Genomic DNA, 21,957 nt, shown 5'->3' with positions numbered 1-21,957 from the left:
CAATTAGCCTGCTCTGGTTCGGTTGGTGTAAACTTTTCTCTGCAAAGACCCACATAGGACTTTCAGTATATCTTTGTAGAATCGCAATTCTACCCAAATATAACAACATATTGTGAAATATAAACCCTATATATTTACACTATCATTCAAAAGTTTGAGTTCACCCAGACAATTTCATGTTTTCCATGAAAACTTACGCTTTCATTCATGTGCTAACATAATTGCACAAGGGTTTTCTAATCATCAATTAGCCATTCAACTCCATTAGCTAACACAATGTAGCTTTAGAACACAGGAGTGATGGTTGCTGGAAATGTTCCTCTTTACCCCTATGTAGATATCCCATTAAAAATCAACTGTTTCCAGCTAGAATAGTCATTTACCAAATTAACAATGTCTAGACTGTATTTCTGATGCATTTAATGTTATCTTCATTGAAAAGAAATGCTTTTCTTTCAAAAATAAGGACATTTCTAAGTGACCCCACACTTTTGAACTGTAGTGTATGTCAATCAGGTGTACAGAGACATCCCAGTCCAGGTAATGATTTCTGAATCCGCCTCCTTATTAGTGTTGGTGAACACACAGAGACTCGTGCCTCAGGTCATGTCCTCTATTATACTGTGACATATCTGGATTTACTAGTGATTAGTGCTGTGCACATCCTCAGCTATCAAACATGACTGAAGCTGTCACCATCCCATGAATCGAGCCTCGGGGCCGACATGATGTACTTTTCAGGAGCTTCCCCTGGGCAAATGCGCTCGCTGCCACTGTGGCGAAATTATTCAGGGTGAACTTGTCCACCCAAAGGCGCAATAGTGGAACATTGACAGTTTGGGGGTTGTGTGATAGCTGAGAGTGTTGTCATATGAGTTATAATTGAAGCAGCTAGATATACCACAATGCAGCAGATTCCTGCTCCGGCCTTGAATATGCTCCAGGCATGAAAACCCATTAAGATGCATTACAGGAAGCAGCAAGTTGAGTTGAAGAAATGATGTAAGAAGGAGAAGGAGGCTGTAGACAGAATTATCACCTCTTCTACACAAGGCTGCCTTTAATTTCACTAATTCTAATTAAATGATTTTTGTCAGCAGTCAAATCATTTCTTTTAAAGACCAGCATTGATTACACAAGGACATACTGCCATGTTCTTTACAGATACAGTTATGTGGAATGGTTTTTTAAATGTCTTGTGCAGTAGTATGTTTTTGCATGTGAGATTTAGGCAGAAAAACACACAAAAAAATGAGCAGAAAGCAAGAAAAAAGGAGGTGGAGAAAGGAGAGAAACCAACAACACACAGAAAATTGTAGAAATATGGAGACTGCAAGCAGCGCCAGACTCTGTTTGGAAGTCTAACATTCATTATGTCTGTTTCACTGGTGCTGCTAGTCAGAGCTCAGAAGGAGATTGCAGCCAGCCAGCAGAGAAACCAAGGGCACTGCCAAAGGCTTGATTTACACAACAAAAAGACATTTCACCCTATGTGACCTGGACAGGACTTTATGGTTGTTTCTCCAAGTTTTTGCCAAGTTTATGTAGCTTCTGCTGCCAAAAGGAAGTATTCCCATAGTACCAGCTGTGAATGTTGGCAGCTGCGCTCCCTCCGCATCCGTCCACGCTTGTTGCATTTTTGCCAATTGTGAATTCAACTTGTGTCAACAGGTATAGAGTTTAAACTCTATTAAAGTTCCAGTAAGAGGCTGAGCTCTGCTGTTAGAGAAAAGCCAAGAGATGTTACTTGAGGAGAGCAAAAAATCGCTGCAAGTTCAACCAAATAGCTGCCTGAACAGTAAAAAATCACTTTATGGAAGCCAGAACAGCAGCATACAGTTGGCAAAGCACAGAATATGTAATTGTATTATTTGTGGTTCGAATGTGGCTTCAAGTTCTTATTTGCTTTTCTAACCTGAAGCATTATGTGAGTACAATAGCCTACTGCCAAGACAGATTGTGTGGGATTTAAATAGAGAACTGCCATAATACTGTATAATAAAATACTTGGATTTGGAACATTTCATTTTCATAAGAAACATTCATTTCATAACTTATGTAAACTTAGTTTACCAGTCAGCAAGCAAATACACTCACAATATCAGTGCTAACAAGCCGATTAACAGCATAATATTTACCATGATCACGTCTTGGCGCTTAAACAGTATAACAGTAACAATATGAATAACCAACAGATCACCATAGTTATTACTACTTTGTTTATCAAATTGTCCATCCAACAGATGTTGAGAGAATATACAAACATTAACGCCATGGCAGTGCTAGAGAACAGCAGGAAATGGCCTAAATCATCTGGAAACACATTTTACATATATGCACAATATTGGGAAAAAACAGACATTGCAGTATATTGCTATATAAGTTTCACCAGAGGACTTGAATAGTTCTATTTGGGAAGAAATAATCATTCAAGAATGATTGTGGTGATTTTGTAGGGAAGTGCATCTGTAGAGGAAATTACTTATTATTTTGAAACTGAAAAATTACCTTTTGCTGTGTAAACTTTTTTTTTTGAGTGCAAATCATTTTGACCTTTCTCAAATGTTGTAACCCTCACAAAGGAATCCAGAATAGTTTTTTGCTTTGGATGGCATTTAAATCTGGTGTCATATAGACCTTTTTGGTACGGATTTTAAGAGTCAAACAAATTAGCTGCGTTACCTCATGTAGTGGCAACATTTGTGAGATTCTGTCAACAGAGTGATTGTTTTTGGTCAACTTCATCCAGTCTGTAGCAGAAATATTTCCACAAAACAGCGTGATTATGGTCAAAATGATCACTACTGATGTCACAACTAGAGGTCGACCAATACGGGATTTTCAAAGGCCGATGCCGATACAGATTTTTAAAAAAATTTTCAGCCGATGGCCGATATCTAAAGCCGATTGTAGAAGCCGATTTTTAAGGCTGATATCCTTTTTTTTTTTTTTAAAGCACATCGATTACAAAAGGCAATTTAAACACTCAAAGTATATACATGTATATATTACAAATTAAATACACTGCATTTTCTCTCTTACCAAGAAACAAATCTCTTACCTGTTTTTTTTTTTTTACCAAATAAGCAGGTGTGGAGCGAGGCTTGTTGTTGCCTGGGTCACTCGCTCCGCTCATGCTCCGCTCTCTGAGTGCCGGGGGTCCTTCTAAGGGAAAAGCAGTCGCGGCAGCTGGCCGTACGGGTGCCTGATCACAAATCGGCTTTTTATTTGTAAATATCGGCCGATGGCCGATATTGAAAAAAGTCCATATATCGGCCCAAAATATCGGCCCGCCGTAATATCAGTCGACCTCTAGTCACAACTAGCTATTTTATCACAATTACACTTGCAAATTTGATTAAATGGATCACTGCCTTCACTTCCAGGTTGTTCCAGCTAATGTACAAATCATTGAATCAGAGTAGAACCTGAAGACCATCACCCAGAAGCACAAAAACGTAACTGTAACCAAAAGATCTCAATGGTGGAACAACTGCGCTACAATTTACCAAGGTTCCCTAAATGCCTCACATGCAGGCTACAGTTACAAGCTAGCTAGACAGCTGTGCACAGAGAAACTTCAAGTCACCACTCAGTTGTTTACACAAGTTGAAACCAACTGATATTATCTGCGTTGACTCTTTTCTAGAGGGGAGCATTTTAAGAATCAGTCAAAATTGCATCATCATAATGATCATAACTAGAAAAGCTGGTCAGTCGTATCATTTCCGACGGATGAAATCTTTAGTAAAAAATTACATAGCACTGAGCACAGGCGTGTGTTATGCATATGTATGTTATGTACGGACACCAAATCTCATGGTCTAAATATGTAGCAGGCGGCGGGAATTGATGGGACTCCGAAACACCCCTACAATTTAATCAATCGTTCCTTGTATCATTTCCGACAGATAAGTCCTGATAAGTCCACAGTGGTGAATTTGTAGTAGGACTGCAGTCGTGATCGTCAGCAGGCAGCTGATGTAGTGTTCACTTGTTGTCATAGTTAGTGACGCCGTGCCGCTATCTTGCAATGATACAGAAATCTTGACAAACCCATGCATCCAGACTATAATCTGCATCACTGCCAAAATCTTATCACTTGGTCCTTGTGTCATTTCTGACCTTCCCTGAAAATTTCACTCAAATCTGTGAGTCTGTTTATGAGTAATGTTGCGAACAAACAGACAGACAGACAAATGCGTTCCTTGGTGGAGTAATTAATGCAGCTGACTTTCCTGCATTTCTGTTTATAGATAATTCAGACAAAGTAGTGAACTGACTGACTCCATAGAGCTATAGTACTAATGTTGCCATAAGTGATGATTTTACCCTTCAAATGGAGTTAATGTGACATTAAAGACATAAATCATATTTTGAAAAAGCCGCCTGAGATTTGTTGATAAATGTCCCGTTAGCTCCAAGAGTCCTCTCCTACTCTGACCCACCTCTTTGACAGATGGGTGGTGGCTGAAGTATGAGTGTTACACAGCCACAGGTCTGTGTTTCATCATTACATCATTAGATTTGAAATGAACCATGATGTGCTTACAGGTGTGTGTTTATTAGTCGTTTTACAGCTGCTCCAAAAGCGACTCAGCTAACCAGAACTGAGGACCAATGCAGTCTGGTCAGCCACCATAGGCAAAAAATGTCCTATTTTTAACTTCAGGCATCGCATGTTTGAGCCTTTGATGATATTTTTCTGGGCCAAAAGAGAAAACTCATTGTCCAAGTCATCATATAGGTTGTTTCTATATTAGAATTCTTTTATAATAATTTAAAGGTGTTCTCCATTTATTCTGCACTGCTAAAGCTATACTAAGGGAAGACACACTTTCTAGTTTGAATAGACTCACAGGAGATGGAAAAATACCACATTTTCAAAGTGAAATGTGTGTATTCACCTTTAGGATTCAGTGACTGACAAGCTCGATCGAAACACGCCGATGGCAAGATGACAGGCGCAAGAATAAGCTGATATTTTCATTTAAAATCCTCATCTAAGTTGGGTGGAGCTCCAAAAATCATGATAGAAAATGGCAGGTAAACACACACACACACACACACACACACACACACACACGCACACACACATCCTCTGCAGCCCTGATTGAGTGTAAGTGTCTGCGTCGGCAGTCAAGGTCAGCTGATAATGCGAGAGATTGAGGACAGGGTGAGGTGGGGGGTGGGGGGGGTCGGCAGCAGTCTCAGGTAATGAGATTTACGACCCTGAGCTCTCACTGTACCCCCCCCAACACACACACACACACACACACACACACCCACTCCCACCCCCACCCTGATACCCCCCTCCTACCGCTCAGCTAACATGATTTATAGATCTAATAGACGTCGGCGCTCACACCTAAGATAGAGGCTTCACATTATCACTGAGGGAAAGTCATCCATTCAGCAGGGCAAGAATACAGAGACAGCTCTACTGAGATGGCCCTCGAGCATCAGAGTGTATGTGGAGTCCAGATGCTGCTGTTCAAACCATCAACACATCAGTGAGAGCTTGTGCTGGCATTAAAGATGCTTTATTGAGAGTCTTTCCAGTGTTTTGTTCCAGTATTTGTGAAAGCGACTTCGGTAAATTCATGCAAAGGTAACTTAAAGAAAAGCACCAGTCTTGTTGAATGTCGTTACAGCTGCTCTAATCATTGTTTTAATATGATTTCATAACAATACATTATATAGTATGAATACCTTAGCTGGTAGTAATGTCTCTACACAATCATTCCCTGACTTTGCTGCGTTCAGTTTTACAGGGTATTTTAGCATCTTTGAGCCCTTTGTTTTGATTTTTAGCTCACTATTGTTTGGGTTCACAGTTAAAACTTGGGGAACAGGTTTGCTAACATTGCATTTAGCAGCTAAATTTAGTTATTTCTCTTGAATGTTGGTGGAGACCAAAGCAGAGATTAAAAAAAAAAAAAAAAAAGACCAAATATTGAACTAAAATCATGGATTAACTAAAAATGGGACTTTAAAGCAATGATAATGTTAGGAGTTGATTGAATAAAGTTTGGACACACCTTCTCATTCAATGGTTTTTCTTTAATTATTTTATACATTGTAAATTAATACTGAATACATCAAAACTATAAAAGTACACATACAAATATATATGGAATTATGTTGTAAACAAAAAATGTTAATCTTCAGTATGAATCTACAATGTCGAAAATAATACAAAAGAATAAAATGTTACGGCAGGTGTAGAGGCTCAGATGCAGGAAATGAAAGTAACAATGAAAGCAGTTGCACGATTTACAAAAAGCTTTTACACACAAAAAACTCAAGGACTACAAATCCCAACTAGGAACTGAATTCCGGAACCAGAAGTGTAACCTACTCTATGGGAACAAACAGATCAAGACAGCCTCTAGTGGCTCGGAGGGCAATTACAAATCCTAAAAAACAGAAACTAAGTAAACCCAATACTGGTAACACCAGGGCAGGAATACAACTGAAATAAACTATCCAAAAAAAACCAAGAACCTAGTCTGCAATAACCTCCACTAAAAGCCCAGACTACAACTACGAGTAACTATGAAAACCCACTAATACGAAATACATAGCAAGACAAAACAGTCTGGTGTCGTTAGGGCTAAGAACTTAGCTGACTAAACAGGAAGTAGTTCTACTAGGGAGGGGTGCAGACTCCATCCAATCCTTAGACGAAGTCCCCGGTTCGAACGGCCAGGATGGAGAATGGCGTCCGGAGGCTTGGGCAGGTGGTTATACGTCTTAGGGAGGCACGGAGTGTTCCAGGGCTCGGTAGGTGTTCTCCAGGAGGGGAAGGCTGGTGGCAGGGGAGTCTCCACGGCTGAATGGAATCCACTAGAGAACGGAGGCCAGGCAGACGATGATGGAACCAGCAGAGCCAGGTGACCACAAGCAGGTGAAAGTCAGCTTCTAAACACAGGGAAAACAGGATTACTTGCAGAACCAGGTAAGTGGCACAGACAGTTCGGCTTGCAGCACTAACTGTAAGGTCGAGGACAGTCCGGCATCAACCGACGAATGGAGTCGGTAATCCTCTGGCTTCCACCTGCGCACAATCAGCTGATTGCCAATACGCCACACCTGTCACCGGCCTCTGTGCAGCGCACACCTGGAGGAGAGAGAGCAGGGCCGGAGGAGGAGAGAGCACTGCCACAATCCACAGCATTAAGCTGTGGCTGTGACATAAAAAGCATTGAATGAGTTGTGTGAGGTATGTCCAAACTTTTGACTAGTAGTGTATATCCCACAATCTTATATTATAATGTGTCAAAAAAAATGTGTTTCCATGTTTTCAACTGCCTCCAAGTGGCCAAAACAAATTCAGATTATCGATTTTGAGATAGTTCTTGATTGTATTTTGTGTAGCCTGCCATTGGGTCTGAAAAATTCAGCAAACACAGATTTCAAATCATGATGTTTCAACAAGATAAGCTTATTCTACATGTTTTATTCAAAAATTTGCCAAAAACGAGCAAAAAAACAGCATGACTGCCACGCTGTTGGTGGCTCAGCTGTGACTAGCTGTTATGTGACATAAAATGAAGATAAACCGGGTTGAACTGCAGGTTGTGTTTACACAAGGTGGATGGGAAACAAGTATTGAAACTGTAGTACAGAATTGGTGTCCAACGGTGACATCGTTGGACACCAGGTTAAATGTTGTACATGTTGATTTTTTTTCCCATTTTTATACTATAACGTCAGTTTTTCTTTATGTCCAATATATACCATTACAACGTTGATATTCTGCACAAAAGAAGACATTTTTGAGTTCTCTCTATTTCTAGACATGCTTGTGCTACGTCCATAGAGGTGCAGGACTTTATACTGCAGTGAAAAATCATGCCACAATGATGAAAAATGCGACTGAGTTGAGCTGCTTGGTGCTCAGAGGGTTAACTAAATACTGAAAGTCACTCTGAATATTTTCGTTTGTTTACTAAACATAATAAATATTAGCAGTGTTCAAGCAACAACAGTCCAATTTAAAAACATAGCTGAAAAGAGATTACAGTGATTAAAAAGCAATCACAGAGGGCAACTAGCTGTCGCACAGGAGTAATGGGATTACTCTGACATGCCACCCTTCACACCGTTCTACTCGTGTGATAACACTCTAAACAGAATGACATTCAACTGAAACAACAGACGACGCTATTGTTCCGGTACGCTTCACAAGTCAGCCGAGGCGCAGCGGCAGCAAGGATGGAAGCCATTGAACTTAGAGCTCATTACCAGCACAACCTCTCCTGGAGCAGCAACACAACAGAGGCAACATTCAGTGTCTGTTCAGCTCTGTTTACTGACTCTCCGGCACAAAAAAAGAAAAAAGTCAACAGTATGGTGACAGCCAGATTGCCTCCCAATAGATGCAGTGCTAATATTTGCACTAGGCCTGCTGTACGTGTTGAAAAATATGGTAGATTGGATTTCGAGCACATCGAACACACACAAGCACCCCCTTTAGTTGTTTGTTCTCATGCAGTCTCCCATCTTGGTGTATTTTGAGAATTAAACCAATAAGCCCCCCTGCTAAGCCCAGCCTAGCAGTTATTGATGTGCTGCCTTTTTATTGTCTGGAGTTTATTCTGTTCATATTCTGTCTGCCTTTGTGCCAAGAAGCAGCTACTTTAAGCAGCCTGACACCGAGGGGCTCAGAGCAGCTGTGGAATTTCACACAAATATATGTAGTAGAAATCACATTAATGCTCTGATATCCGTGGAGGACATGTATTTCCTGAAATCTTTTGATTGTTTTAAAGATTTGTACATGAATTTTTCATTTCATTTCCATTCAACACGAACAAAGACGAGATTAAAGGCCATTTTCACACTGAAAGGCACATTATAACCAGTTATTGGCAAGAGCTGCAAGCTAAAAACGACTAAAAACCAGTTGAAACGTGTTTATACCGGGCCTGACCCTAGCTCACAAGCACACATCTTCTCTATAGTTTGCTTGATACTCAATAAATTCCTAATAAATTCATCATCCTTCGCTTTCTTTTAAATAATGCGCACAGAGAAATATTTGGAGTTCATTTGGATATCAAGAGAGATGCCAAATTGCAAAGAGAAATGACTACCAGCTCCGAAAATTCAATTTAAAACTCTGCCTGCTTTCGTTTTATCATCTCATTTTTATATCATTTACTGTATATTACTTTTACTCTGAATATGAGTCACATTTTTTTGGAATAGCAATCCAGAAATGTCATTACTGCCATTCTCAAACGCCTCTTCATTTTTAGGCTACGAGTATAGTTTCATCTGTAATATATTTTTACTACAAAAGCAGTTGGGAGCTAGACATTTTCAATTAATAATTACAATGATTAGATCATTTTGTGTGAATACTAATATGGTAATTGTAAATTGTAAATAGAATACCCCACATATAATATACAGTATATATATATATATATATATATATATATATATATATATATATATATATATATATATATATATATATATATATATGTATATATATCATCTTACTGACACAAATATTAACTGGAGCATCAAATTTGTACCTAAAAATACTTCCAAACAAATTAAAGATTTAACCGGTCAGCGCGCGGCTGTGATGGCCAGGGTCAACCCCGGGTCCTTCTGGGGAGCGGGCCAGCCAATCGGAGCAGTCGGGGGGGGAAGGTCCACGTCCTCTGTTCTGGAGGACGGCAGTGGTCCGCGTCTACGATCTGGCAGACGGCTCGGACAAACGCAGGCTGCTCTGTCGGCTAATTTCAGTCTCAGTACGTGTCACTGAGAGGAGGAGAGAAAATGATCCGGCACTGTGTGCAGAGTCCAGCGCCGGACTTTATAGTGGAGGCGGATGAGAAATTAACTGCAGCTGCCCAAGTCCTGCAGCTGCAGCTCATCCTCTAATCGGCACTGACAAAAAGTTGCTCTAAATTAGTTAAACTTGCTCTATACTATTTAAAGTTGTTCAAAAATGAGCTAAAATTACTCCATATTAGTTAAAGTTGCTCTTAATGAGTTAAAGTTACTCCTTATATATTAAAATTGCTCTACATTAAAGTTGCTCTACATTAGTTAAAGTTGCTCTATATTATTTAAAGTTGCTCAAAAATGAGTTCAAGTTGCTCTGCTTTAGTCAGCATTGGTTCATATTGGCTAAAGTTGCTCTATAGTAGTTTCATTAAAAATCAGCCATTTCCAGCCAGAATAGTTTTTGCATTTTCATACCTTTTCAAGCTGACTTACCGGAAGCTTCCCGCCCCCTGTTCTCTTCTCAAATCATCCTGTGTCATCTCCTCGTGTATCATTTTATCTCCCCACACCCACCGCCTCACTGTGGGTGTATGTCAGTGCTCAAGTTGACAGCCAGGTTTGTCACTTTGATAACAGGTGGGATAAGAGGTGTAGTCGGGCGAAAAGATGCAAAAAGGAGAAAAAAAAGCCCCGTCAAACTTCATTTCTTTCGGGATTTCAATAAAAACTTATTCGCAGCAGGTGCTCGTACAATGGGTTCGGATGCTCTTATTAATTTCGTTTGTTTATCGGCCACTCAGCTCTCTCACCTGAGGTAACGTTCTCAGCTGTGAGGACAATAAATAGTGCAGCTCAAGTGCCTCGACAGTTTCTCAGCCCAATAGAGAAAAGGCACTGTTGATTTCTCAGCGGTGTCTCAGCTGCTTTATTAGCACAGAACTAAAGGCGCATATTTTTCTGTCTGTTTATTCCTCAGTAGGTGGAAATAAAAAACATCCTCCTGAGCTGTGAGTATCTGAAGGTTGCAGAAGTAATCAGCATGCCATCCAAATAATAAGAGGTTTAAGGTGACGCAGAGGACAGCTTTGTGTTCTGGTTGAATAATGGAGTATTTATGCTGTCGTTTGAGTGAGTCAAGCTCAAGATGTAGGTTTCTATGAGGCTGAATCTTTCATAAATTATGATTCGCACAGACTAAAAACAATCAGATTAATGGGTCATTCCAGAATTGAAGGACATTTGACTCATAAAATTTCAAATAATCCATGTACAAAACACTAAAACGTGCAGTTATTGTGTAAATTTACTTGTCCTGAGACCAAATAAAAAAATAACTAAGAGAAAAGAATGCTTGAAAATATTTTTTACAACACCAAATAAGTCTGGAGTTCCTCTGAAAATGTCATTTTTCCCTTGTCCCACCCAGATGATGACCAAAGTATGACCAATAGTGTTTTTTTGTTTTTGTTTTTTGTTTTTTGTATTGATGTCTCTTGTAATAGTGGGAACATTTTTTAATCAACATAATATTTTGCATATTCCATATTGTGCATGGAACGTGTCTCCCACAACAACCCTGTTAGCATAACCTTTTTAGCAGGTAGAAGAAGAAGAAAACTTTGAATCACACGATACACTGGAATTAACATTATCAAACAATTTTCCATATTTTCATAACATTGTCAGCCTTTTTTGAATGTCTCACTCTACCTCATACTATCAGGATAAGACAAATTCTTTTGACTTTTTTCCATCAATCAGTTTGTCCTCTTGGTCAGCAGTAACAGCTAGCTAAATATCTAACTTCTACTGCTGAGAAAAAGCTAACATTAGCATGAATTAGCAACCCTGTTACTGTGTTTAGAGTAGGGTTAGCAAGCAACAAATAAAACATCATAAAAATTGTACCATTGATGTGTAAGCTGAGCCAGTCAAGCCTCTAATAGTTTATTACCTATTATTGAAGAATATGTAGCAGAAAATTGTAAAAGAGAAGGTTAATTTTTCAAAAATGTTGAAGCCCAAATGTCCTCCAATTCTGGAATGAACCTAATACTGACTAAAAACTACAGCCAGCCACTCAGAGCAACATGCATTCAAGCAAGTACAGTAGCAGCACTTCAATGCAGAAAACATTGCAGCTTTGTCTCGACACAGAGGAGGGCGAGTGCTGCCAGAGAGAGCTTAAAATGGCTGCTGAAAGTCAGAACACTGGAGCTGAACCAAGCCCAGCAGACGGTGGACAGGCTTGCGGTTGGATGGCTGGGTTCGAAGGCAGCAGCTTGTTAGGATGGAAATGGATTAGCGAGAGGCACAATGGGAGTCTTAGGCGTGTCTGTGGTGTTGTGTTAAAGCCCTGCCTACGTTGCCCGGGCTGCTAGACTCATTTATGCCCAGCGGTGCATGCAGCAGCCAACTCTCACACACAGGGCTTTTCTAATTGCCGTGGCTTCTTCTGTGCTCGCAGCGACAGCCTTGATTCAGCATCCATCAAAGCCGTGAATTAACCTGCGGCGTCGCACAATTGTTCTGTTTGTAACATGCAGCTGGAAATGGAATTATTTCTCGAGCATTGTCGCTGCATTGTGGGAGACGCTGTAGAGTGGTTTTACAGTAGGACGGAGAATTTGTGTGCAAAAAGCAGGTTTCCATCACCTGCAAATCCAAACACAGCGAATAACTAAAAGCTGCGGCTCTGAACTGGTTGAACACACATTGATTTTTACTGCCTTCAAAACATATACCAGCTAACTTTATGAGGAGTCTCTGTTTATTCCAACCATAAAACTACTATAATTCCCATTAATACGGCCACTCTGGCTCTATGAGTCATACTAATTTTGCATTCTCCGCCTCTGTTGGAGAGATTCAGGAAAAGGAGTTGTACAAACTCCTGCCATGCTTCCCAAAAAACAAATTTTGTGGTAAATAATTTTCAAAATTTAAGTTTTAGGGTCTGACTGAAAGCCTCCAGAGAAATTTGTCCTCAGCACTGGACATTTTGTTAACTGCATTGGGCATCTCCATCCAAGGATACGTACTGTCTGACTTGATCACGCTGCTATTTCATCCGTGCATAAAATTAAACTGGAAATATCCTTTAAATTGAATTGACCAGATTTCTAAATTGAAATTGAAAACCAGGGATGTTTCAAATTTGGCAAAATTTTGCTCTACATGTAATATTAAGCTATCCAATGTTATTATCTATGAAATTTTAAAAAAGGATGACAATTCAGGTTTGGGGAATTTACTCACATAAGTTTGTCCACTACATTTGACCTTGTACAAGGTAATGAATGTCTTACACAGTCCACTAAAAATTTAATTTACTCAGTGAACTAGTTGCTAGAAATTCTACAAAGCAACGCTGCACTGATACATGAGTGATGACTACTGAGTCATTGGATTTTGACTTTTTATGCAGGTATTATGTGCTTTTATTCAATAGCACCTAGTGGAGATGATATGAAATGAGGGGAGAGAGATGAAGGCTAACATGCAATAAAGCTCTTGCCCTAAATGTAAGAAATCTGAAACAAATGCACTCAAAAAACAATTTCTCCCACATAAAATCATCAAAGTAACATCTGTTGATTATCTGCATATTTTATTGATGTATCTGAACACAACAGCAAAAGAATGCAGAGTAACTTCAGCCTGTTACAGCACTGACGTGTAAAGATAAACAACCAAATGCAGTTTTCACTTTAGACTTTTAGATTTGTTACCACAGGAAAAGTACAGATGTAAATAATAAATGATTGCTGGTTGCTTCTGGGTTTTGTTGCTGTGCATGTTGGCTCACCGTCACAGCTTACTGGAACAAATAAAAAGAATGAAACCATCCTTAATATTATTAGAAACACCTGCACTTATCCTCCTGTGAAAAACAAGATCTTTTCACACTCACAGGCTTTAGAGAGTGTCCAATTAACCCAACCTGCATGTCTTTGGGCTGCGAGAAGAAACTGGAGCACCTGGAGGAAACCAATGCAGAAACAAGAACTATAAACTCTGCACAGGAAGTTCATCAAAGGAAAATCCATAGAAAAACAGCAGAGTAGTGGAGACACTGTGTGACTGACAGGTTATCTCTGGGAAGTGCAGTGAAGTTAAAAAAAAAAAAAAAAACACAACAGGCTCTTAGAACCAAAGATTTTGCAACAAAGGTGAAAAAACTGAAAAATGCTACATGTTGCTAAGCTAATGGCCTCAAAAATATCCCCAAGTCAACTTTCTCTGCTAATATAAGCACCTGTTTTCCATATTTGTGTTGTGATATTTTATATTTGTAGCTCTGAAGTGATGTTCTATGTTATTTCTCTGTGCCACAGACTTCTCTTGTTGTGCACAAGCTAATAAATTCCCATTAATAAGTGACATTGTTCAGACACTTGGTGACATCTTCCTTCAATATAATGAACACAGGCATTGCAGTTTATTTTAAATCAATCCGTTGACATAAATAGTCTCTGGTGCACTAAATGTGCAGCTACTAATAGTCACCAGTGGAGCAAATCTTAATGGATGATATTGGCTTATCTCATATACACTGATAATGGCATTATATGTTGTGTGATAGATGCAGATATGACAACTTTATTTTTACTGAACATAATGCAGGAAAAGATACTTGGGGTAATTTATATTGGTGTCATCACATAGTTTGTCCAGCAGAGCAGCTTTATTGTCTACAATATGGTCTGCAGCACATGTAGCGGAGTAGAGAGTGGTGCGGCGTGAAGCTTTGTCTTGATGGTAGATTACTAACAAGTTTGTGACTCCATAATTTCCCCTTTCCAATGTAGCTATAACAAATACAAATAAAATCAGCTCTGTTGTTTACAATACTGTCTGCAGCACATGTAGCAGAGTAGAGAGTGGTGCGGAGTTAAGCCTTGTCTTGATGGTAAGTTACTAACTAGTTTGACTCCATAACTTCCAATATTCACTATAACATATACAATGTGTGTATATATATATATATATATATATATATATATATATATAAATAAAAATATATATATATATATATATATATACAAAATTAGCTCTGTTGTTTACAATACTGTCTGCAGCACATATAGCAGAGAAGACAGTGGTGCAGAGTCCAGCTTTGTCTCTCTGGTAAGTTACTAACTAGTTTGACTCCATAACTTACAATATTCACTATAACATATACAATGTGTGTATATATATATATATATATATATATATATATATATATATATATATATATATATATATATATATATATATATATATATATAAAACTAACTAGTTTGTGACTCCATAATTTCCCTTTTTTAATATAGCTATAACATTTATAAACAAAATCAGCTCTATTGTTTACTGTCTGCAGCACATGTAGCAGGACAGACAGTGGTAGGAAGTCAAGCTTTGTCATGAAGGCAACTTTTCAATATATCTAATACATATATAAACAAAATCAGCCAATTTTAGAATTTCTTACTCCATAAAATTGCTATCAGACACAAAAATCCAGTATGAGTTGTTCTCTAGGCCCCAACAAATCCAATGTTTCTTCCACTTCAAGTGACATTTGCTCCAAACTACAGTGCCCAGCTGTTTAAGGAAATTATTTAGCCATTTCTAAAGATTAAAGATTTAAGTCCTAAACGTCTTTAAAAGATTAAGTAGAAACCAATGGGCTCGGGGCTGAGTGCCAGAGCATTAGTATTAGTACAGTGTATTGAGAGACAGACACACGCATAACACATTGTTGGATTTGTACTTTTAATAGGATTTGTTGTCAATAAGGAAAATCTGAAATGCCGCTTTCAGTCAGCGGTGAAACACATCGACATCTGGAAAATAGTTTTGGATGGAGGAATCGCACATATTTTTTTAATAAAGTGGTATAGAAGTGTGTCTCTGAGCTAAAAATTGCGGAGTGTGTTTGTGGTCATGGCCCTGGTGTTGTGCAAGTGCAGCCTGGGTAAATGAGGACTGACAGGCCCCGAATGCCCTCTGCGGCGAATAAATAGATAATCGAGGATCCTGTTGTGATGCCCCCCATCCTGTGTCTGAGATGAGACACGTTGCCATCTGAGCACTCCAATGACACAGCCAGAGATTGATTTTGTGTGTGCGCTTGTGTGTTTGCGAGAAAATGACAGAAAGATGGATTTATTCACTGAGTTTCATAGTATCAGTCACACTATTTACATATTCATTTCTCATATTATAATGCAGTGACAGTGATGTTATTCTGCTGCTCTCTCCATGGTGTCGGTTTTTGCATTTGCGCTTTTGCATTTCGCTGTGGGCCTCTAAAGAAGATGCAGGGACACATGTCATGAGATTTGATGCTTAAATCCTTCACATTGTTATCTCTTAACTTCTCAGGAATAAATTGATATGTCGAGAAGGACAAAGATAAATAGACCCGCAGCCAATGATTGCTAGTTGATATTATGGCTTTATGGTTCTCTGAAAAAGTACACTTTGTGCATAGGCAATTGTAGTCTGGCCACATGTACTGAATAAGATTATGTGATACGATTAAAAGCTTCAGAACAACTACTGAAGAGACATTGTGGTAAGATACAGTAATTTTAAATTCAATAAAACGCAAAAAATAGTGAAGGATGCAACAGATAATATGCTTCTTTTGTCTGACTAACAGTCCAAAAATGATGAAAATATTCAATTTAAGATGCAAAATAACAGAAAAAAAGGCCAAAATAGTTTAGAATTGAGAAGCCACAACTATTAAAGGATTACATTGCTGTCAATGCATTAATTATTTAAAATAGTATATTTTACTGCCCTTAATCCCTAAAACATCTGAATTGTCCATGAGAATCTGTATTCATTAAAGTGTCTGAGTGTAATGGGGTGAAAGAAACAGGATTATTTTAAGTATGAGAGTAACTTAATGTCCCACAGCTTTGTGAACAACATAAACTAGATTTAGCGGGTTCTTCAGATGCAAGTTACATTCCTCCACCTAACTGAAAATTAGCATCATCCATGTTTGTCCAATAAGTGCGTAACGTTTGTCCTTTAGAGTCAAATAAAAAAGCTTCAAGTAGCTTAACCATCTGAACCCTGAACAGCTTCTTGCTGTTTTTTCCTTTTCTTTCTCTTGATGCATTTTTACTTACTGTGGGCTAATATGAAGTCCTGCACCTCTATGGAAACAACACAACCACAGCTAGAAGTAGAAGTAGATCAAAAATGTCTCCTGTGCAGTCTGACACAAAATAAGTTATAAAAAAGTAAAAGCTGAATTTCTTTTCTAGGTGTCCAAAGGTTTTACCCATACTGGAAAAGAGAAATGGTGACTCCATACATTGTAAATATTTTACTACTTACATTTTAAATTTGTCGCCATACTGGTTTCCTATTTACCCTGTGTGAACACTGCCTGCAGTTCAGTCAAGTTCAATTGAAAAGTGGTTTCTCTTACAAGGAGAAGATAATCCATCCATCCATCCATCCATCCATTATCTATACACCGCTTAATCCTCACTAGGGTCGCGGGGGGGGGCTGGAGCCTATCCCAGCTGACTCGGGCGAAGGCAGGGGACACCCTGGACAGAAGGAGAAGATAATAATTTTTTTTTTTTTTTTTACAGAAAGGCTTTAATTTTGGCAAATTTAACTATGTGACACATACAATAAAATGATTTTTGATGAAATGTCCCAGTCATGGTACAGATTTCTGACAAAATGGCATTTGACAGGTGAATAGTTCAAGGACTGTCAGACAGTTGAAAATCTGAGAATTCTTTCAATTAATGGTGTAATTTTGGCAATTTCAGGTTTGGAATCTTAAATGCAACTTTGCTATTTAAACAATATTGATGAAGCTACACTATCAAGACTGCAGATTTACCAACTTGCACTCACTGGATATAAAACTGGTAAAAGGAAAACTGTCTTTTTCAAAATCAAGAAAAGGGTGTTTATTTTCTTTAGCCTGTGATTGAGAACGATAGAGAAGTGTAATGAAATAAAAGCCAGGCAGAGGAGATAGACTACTGGGCAAGTCACGTCCATCTGCAATGCACTTATCAGGTGGGGATTTTCTGGAAGTGTCAGTCGGTATAGGAAGCCTTCAAGGCTCTCGGGGAAAGGGGATGGTGCGGTAGTGACAGGGCTATCTGCCTCTGACAGCCCAAAGACCTAAAACCGGATGGCTGGGAGAGATAAGGCTCTGTCGGCACTGGACACACACAAACAGACAGGGCACACACACACACACACACACACACACACACGCAGGATATGGGTGCACTCGCCTGCACATACACAAAAAAACACACAAGCGTATAAACACACAACCACAACACTGGCATTCACTTTGCATGAACAAATTCCCTATTGCCTGACCACTCGCTCATTCACTCACTCATGTGCACTGACACACAAACACACACACAGCGGCTCCCTGTCTGCCAGCCAGCGAGGCTTCCCATTAGCTGTGGTGCAGTGTGCTGGGTGAGGAGCGCTGGGGCGAGAGACATCAATTTGCTTCCTCTAATGCGCTCGCTGCCCCCACAAGACATATTGATTATTTCTTCCCCGCAAAGCGACAAATAGCAATTTCAGGGGCATAATGGAGATAGATGGTTGGTTTATAAGAAGCCCCCAAAGAAAAGTTGTAAAGGGGTGGAGGGCCGGGGTGGGGGAGGAGGAGGACGCTCTCCCTCCTCGACTCTCCATCCCTCGTCTCCCTCCCTCTGTCTGTCTGTTGCCTTTTGACTTTCTATCTCATCCACGTTGTCCACTTTCACACCAGAAAAAGCAACTGAAAGCAAACAAAACTGAAAATGGAGCAAATACAGTAGAAGGCAGGCTAAAGAACAGAGATGTAGTAAGAGGCGGGTGGATCTGCAGGAGGGTGAAGGTACAGAGGGGCTTTGGGGTGCGCAGATGTTGAGGCGCGCCACCAATGCACATTCATTACGTGCCTCCTCCTAGGAGCGTCGCCTCCTCCCGTCTTAATGGTTGTACTGCAGAGAGCAGCTGCTGCCGCAGTGTTTGCTGAGCCTCACCCTCCGTCTGTTACATCCACTTCATATCCCCCTTGTTAGCACCAGTGTGACTGATCCATAGGTTGCTCTCGCCGTGAGATAATGAATATTTGATTCTCAGGTTGACTAGGTAAAAGTTTGAAGTTCATTTCAAGTTCTGGGATGAGTTTCTGTTTTTAAGGGGCTGGAAGCTGGATTGTTATTGACATTTATGGTTAAAGATGTTGTCGTGTTATCTTTGCTGCCCTAAAGGCTGCTTTCACTTCATATCTTGGTCAGAAAAACTCCTGAGATGAAGAAATATACTGTGTTTTTCAGTTATATTCGATTACAGTCGCCTCTTGGAGTTTACTGAATGCACATTTAGTCAGAAAAATACTAGAAACTTATATAAAATTTGGATTTTTCAGGTAGAACTAAGGTTGATTCTATAAACATCTAAAGGTCTATTGAGGAGAGATCTGAAGAACTGCATTATAAGCACTTGATAAATGGTGTTGTATAGTATTATAGAACCCCTGCTTATTTTATATTACTACATATTTACACTATGGAATCTTTTGCTTCCAATTTCTAGTTTTTTATTGTACAAGTATAAGTTATTCTATACATTTTCCATCCATTGCGATTTGATGTTTTAGCTGTATGTTTTGTAAAGATGCAGTGCCTGTGTGTGGATGTTAAATGTTAAATAAAATCAATAATGAAAATATCTGGACAGACTAAATATTAAGTTGACAGGAAGACACAACTGAGACTAACGGAGTCATTCAGTCTGTTTTTCTTTGACGAATGAACATTAAAGCTGACAAGAGATTATCTGTTACTCGTAAGGTTGTTGTATAGATTGTTGAACCTTTAATTTGTATATACAGATCCAATTTGTTTCTACATCTGACTTGATTTATCCACTGAAATGTTCCCAAACTGTATCTGACTGCTGGTCTTTACAGACATCCACTGTCACCCCAAATATTTCCTCTTCCCCCAGATAGCCAGTACCGATCACACTGTTAAATGATGCGCCGGCTGATTCGTGCTAGCTGATAACTGGCAGCTGTACAAGTCATTGTTGCTGCTGACTCCAGGCAGTAAATGAGGTAATACATGTGTGCTGATGGGAACAGTTCAGCCGCACAAAACTTTTCTCCAAAAATATAATGTCTGCTCTATATAAGTGTTGAAAACCCATGATCTTGATCGTGGCAGACATCATATTGCTGATCTGACACACATGCGTGGTTTGGCTTGTGATTGTGTCACATGAAATTGGCTAAAGCACAGAGACGAAGTAATTGATGTCCTGAATTGCTTGCAGTGTGAGCAGATGGTTGAGGTTCAGGCTTACACACCCCGAGGGGCAAAGTAAGTAAATATTTGACTGTTGGTACTTAAAATTAAACCTCAACTTATTCCCTTTGCAATTGCAAATCCATATGTGGGTATACTGGTCAGCTGAGTGTGGCTTAATTTCAAACATAAGCTTAATAACCCAATCATAGCATATGATTCACAGGGAGGCCCGCTTTTATAGACGTGGTAGCAGCTCTGTCGGGCTTTATTTTGCTGGATTTGGTTACAATATGATCAAAATATAACCAACTTTTCCCACAAGATATGACACATGACTGAGCTGTTGTAGTCTTAGATATCAGAAATATATTGCTGCTACAAGATCTCCAAAAAGTTTTGACAAAATGACCTCCACTGGCAGCTTCATCTGAATAAAATCCAGTATTTACAAACTGCATAATTTGAAGGGTGTTATACATTGCTTTAGCTGATATTTTATAGTAATGTATAAATGCCAATGCGGCAGTGTCAGAGTCAGGTTTAATGATGGACCTACAGAGAATAATCGCCTGAATGTGCAGCTCTGTTCGGTTTTATGGAGCTTTGTTGCAACTTTCAGCTCATTGTTTGGCTCCATAATCCTCTGGATCACTCTCACTGCTCTTGTAGCAGTTTTCAGCTGCAGTTATTTTCAGAAAAGAAGCTCGAAAACCAACTAAGCTCTACCTGCTTAGCACCAATCCAGACACAAATGAACAGATTTACATGCAGGTATGAATGAACCCAAGACAATTTGAGATTTGACTGCACAGACCACATTCAGAGGTGGTCTGAGCCACATATGACCACGTGCTTTTAGCAGTGTGTGTGCTCAAATGTGTTCTAGGCAACTGAAGGACTTCAAGTGATGTACTCTGCATAAGTGCATACTGCATACTCATTTGTAGGGCTGAACAATGTTATCAAAATCCCAATATGGACAAGTGGAATGTCAAAAGGAGCTGCAGTTGTTTGATGAAGGCAAAAATGTGTCATCCGCTATAAAAGAGGCACTGTGGCGCTACAGAGATGCCCTGGTCCACAAATCATATTTTCTAGATGTAAGTAAACGTGCTTGTTTTTCATTTTGATATTTTGCCAGTGGAAAAAATGCAAAAATGACCATTTCCACTACAATACACACTACCATTCAAAAGTGTGGGGTCATTTAGAAATGGTCTTATTTTTGAAGGAAAAGCTTTTTTTTTTCAATGAAGGTAACATTAATCAGAAATACAATCTAGACATTGTTAATGTGGTAAATGACTATTCTAGCTGGAAATGGCTAATTTTTAATGGAATATCTACATAGGGGTACAGAGGAACATTTCCAGCAACCATCACCCCTGTGCTCTAATGCTACATTGTGTTAGCTAATGGTGTTGAAAGGCTAATAGATGGATGGATGGATGGATGGATGGATGGATGGATGGATGGATGGATAGATAGATAGATAGATAGATAGATAGATAGATAGATAGATAGACAGATAGACAGATAGACAGATAGATAGATAGATAGACAGATAGACAGATAGACAGATACTTTATTAATCTCGAGGGAAATTCAACAATATAGATTATATAACCCTTGTGCAATTATGTTAGCACATGAATAAAAGTGTGAGTTTACATAGAAAACATGAAATTGCCTGGGTGACCCCAAACTTTTGAATGATAATGTATGTCAAAATGATGATGATCCAGTTTTTTTCAGCCCTGCTCATTTACCAACTGCATCATATTGGCTCTCTGAATCCATAGTACTTTCTCGGCATTTTTGGCTTCTGTGAATGTTTCTTCAAACCTGTGGTGCCAATCTGTTCAAGAAGACTGAGGAGAATTTATTAATTTATTGATAAAGG

The 21,957-nt window shown here is 39.1% G+C and overlaps 2 long non-coding RNA genes across 4 annotated transcripts in view; one reads left to right on the top strand and one right to left on the bottom strand.

The window, feature by feature from the left end:
- LOC118470016 (uncharacterized) overlaps positions 1 to 21,957 on the top strand; it is a 74,150-nt gene that overhangs the window by 18,103 nt on the left and 34,090 nt on the right. The window lies entirely within an intron of this gene.
- The window catches only part of LOC118470015 (uncharacterized), a 29,554-nt gene continuing 13,639 nt past the window's right edge, over positions 6,043 to 21,957 (bottom strand). The window contains exons 2-5 of one of the 3 annotated variants that reach the window (XR_008600263.1): positions 13,667 to 13,733; positions 9,552 to 13,573; positions 6,998 to 7,123; positions 6,043 to 6,924 (exon numbers count right to left, since the gene is read on the bottom strand). This is a non-coding gene — a long non-coding RNA (uncharacterized LOC118470015). Of the gene's footprint in view, positions 6,925 to 6,997; positions 7,191 to 9,551; positions 13,574 to 13,666; positions 13,734 to 17,191; positions 17,316 to 21,957 lie in introns of all 3 variants that reach the window. The other 2 variants (XR_008600261.1, XR_008600262.1) reach the window with 2 other exon arrangements.

Source organism: Amphiprion ocellaris, chromosome 21, assembly GCF_022539595.1.
Source record: "Amphiprion ocellaris isolate individual 3 ecotype Okinawa chromosome 21, ASM2253959v1, whole genome shotgun sequence".
NCBI lineage: Eukaryota > Metazoa > Chordata > Actinopteri > Pomacentridae > Amphiprion > Amphiprion ocellaris.
Note: the sequence above shows the minus strand (reverse complement) of the source record. Positions and strands in the feature narration are given on the sequence as shown.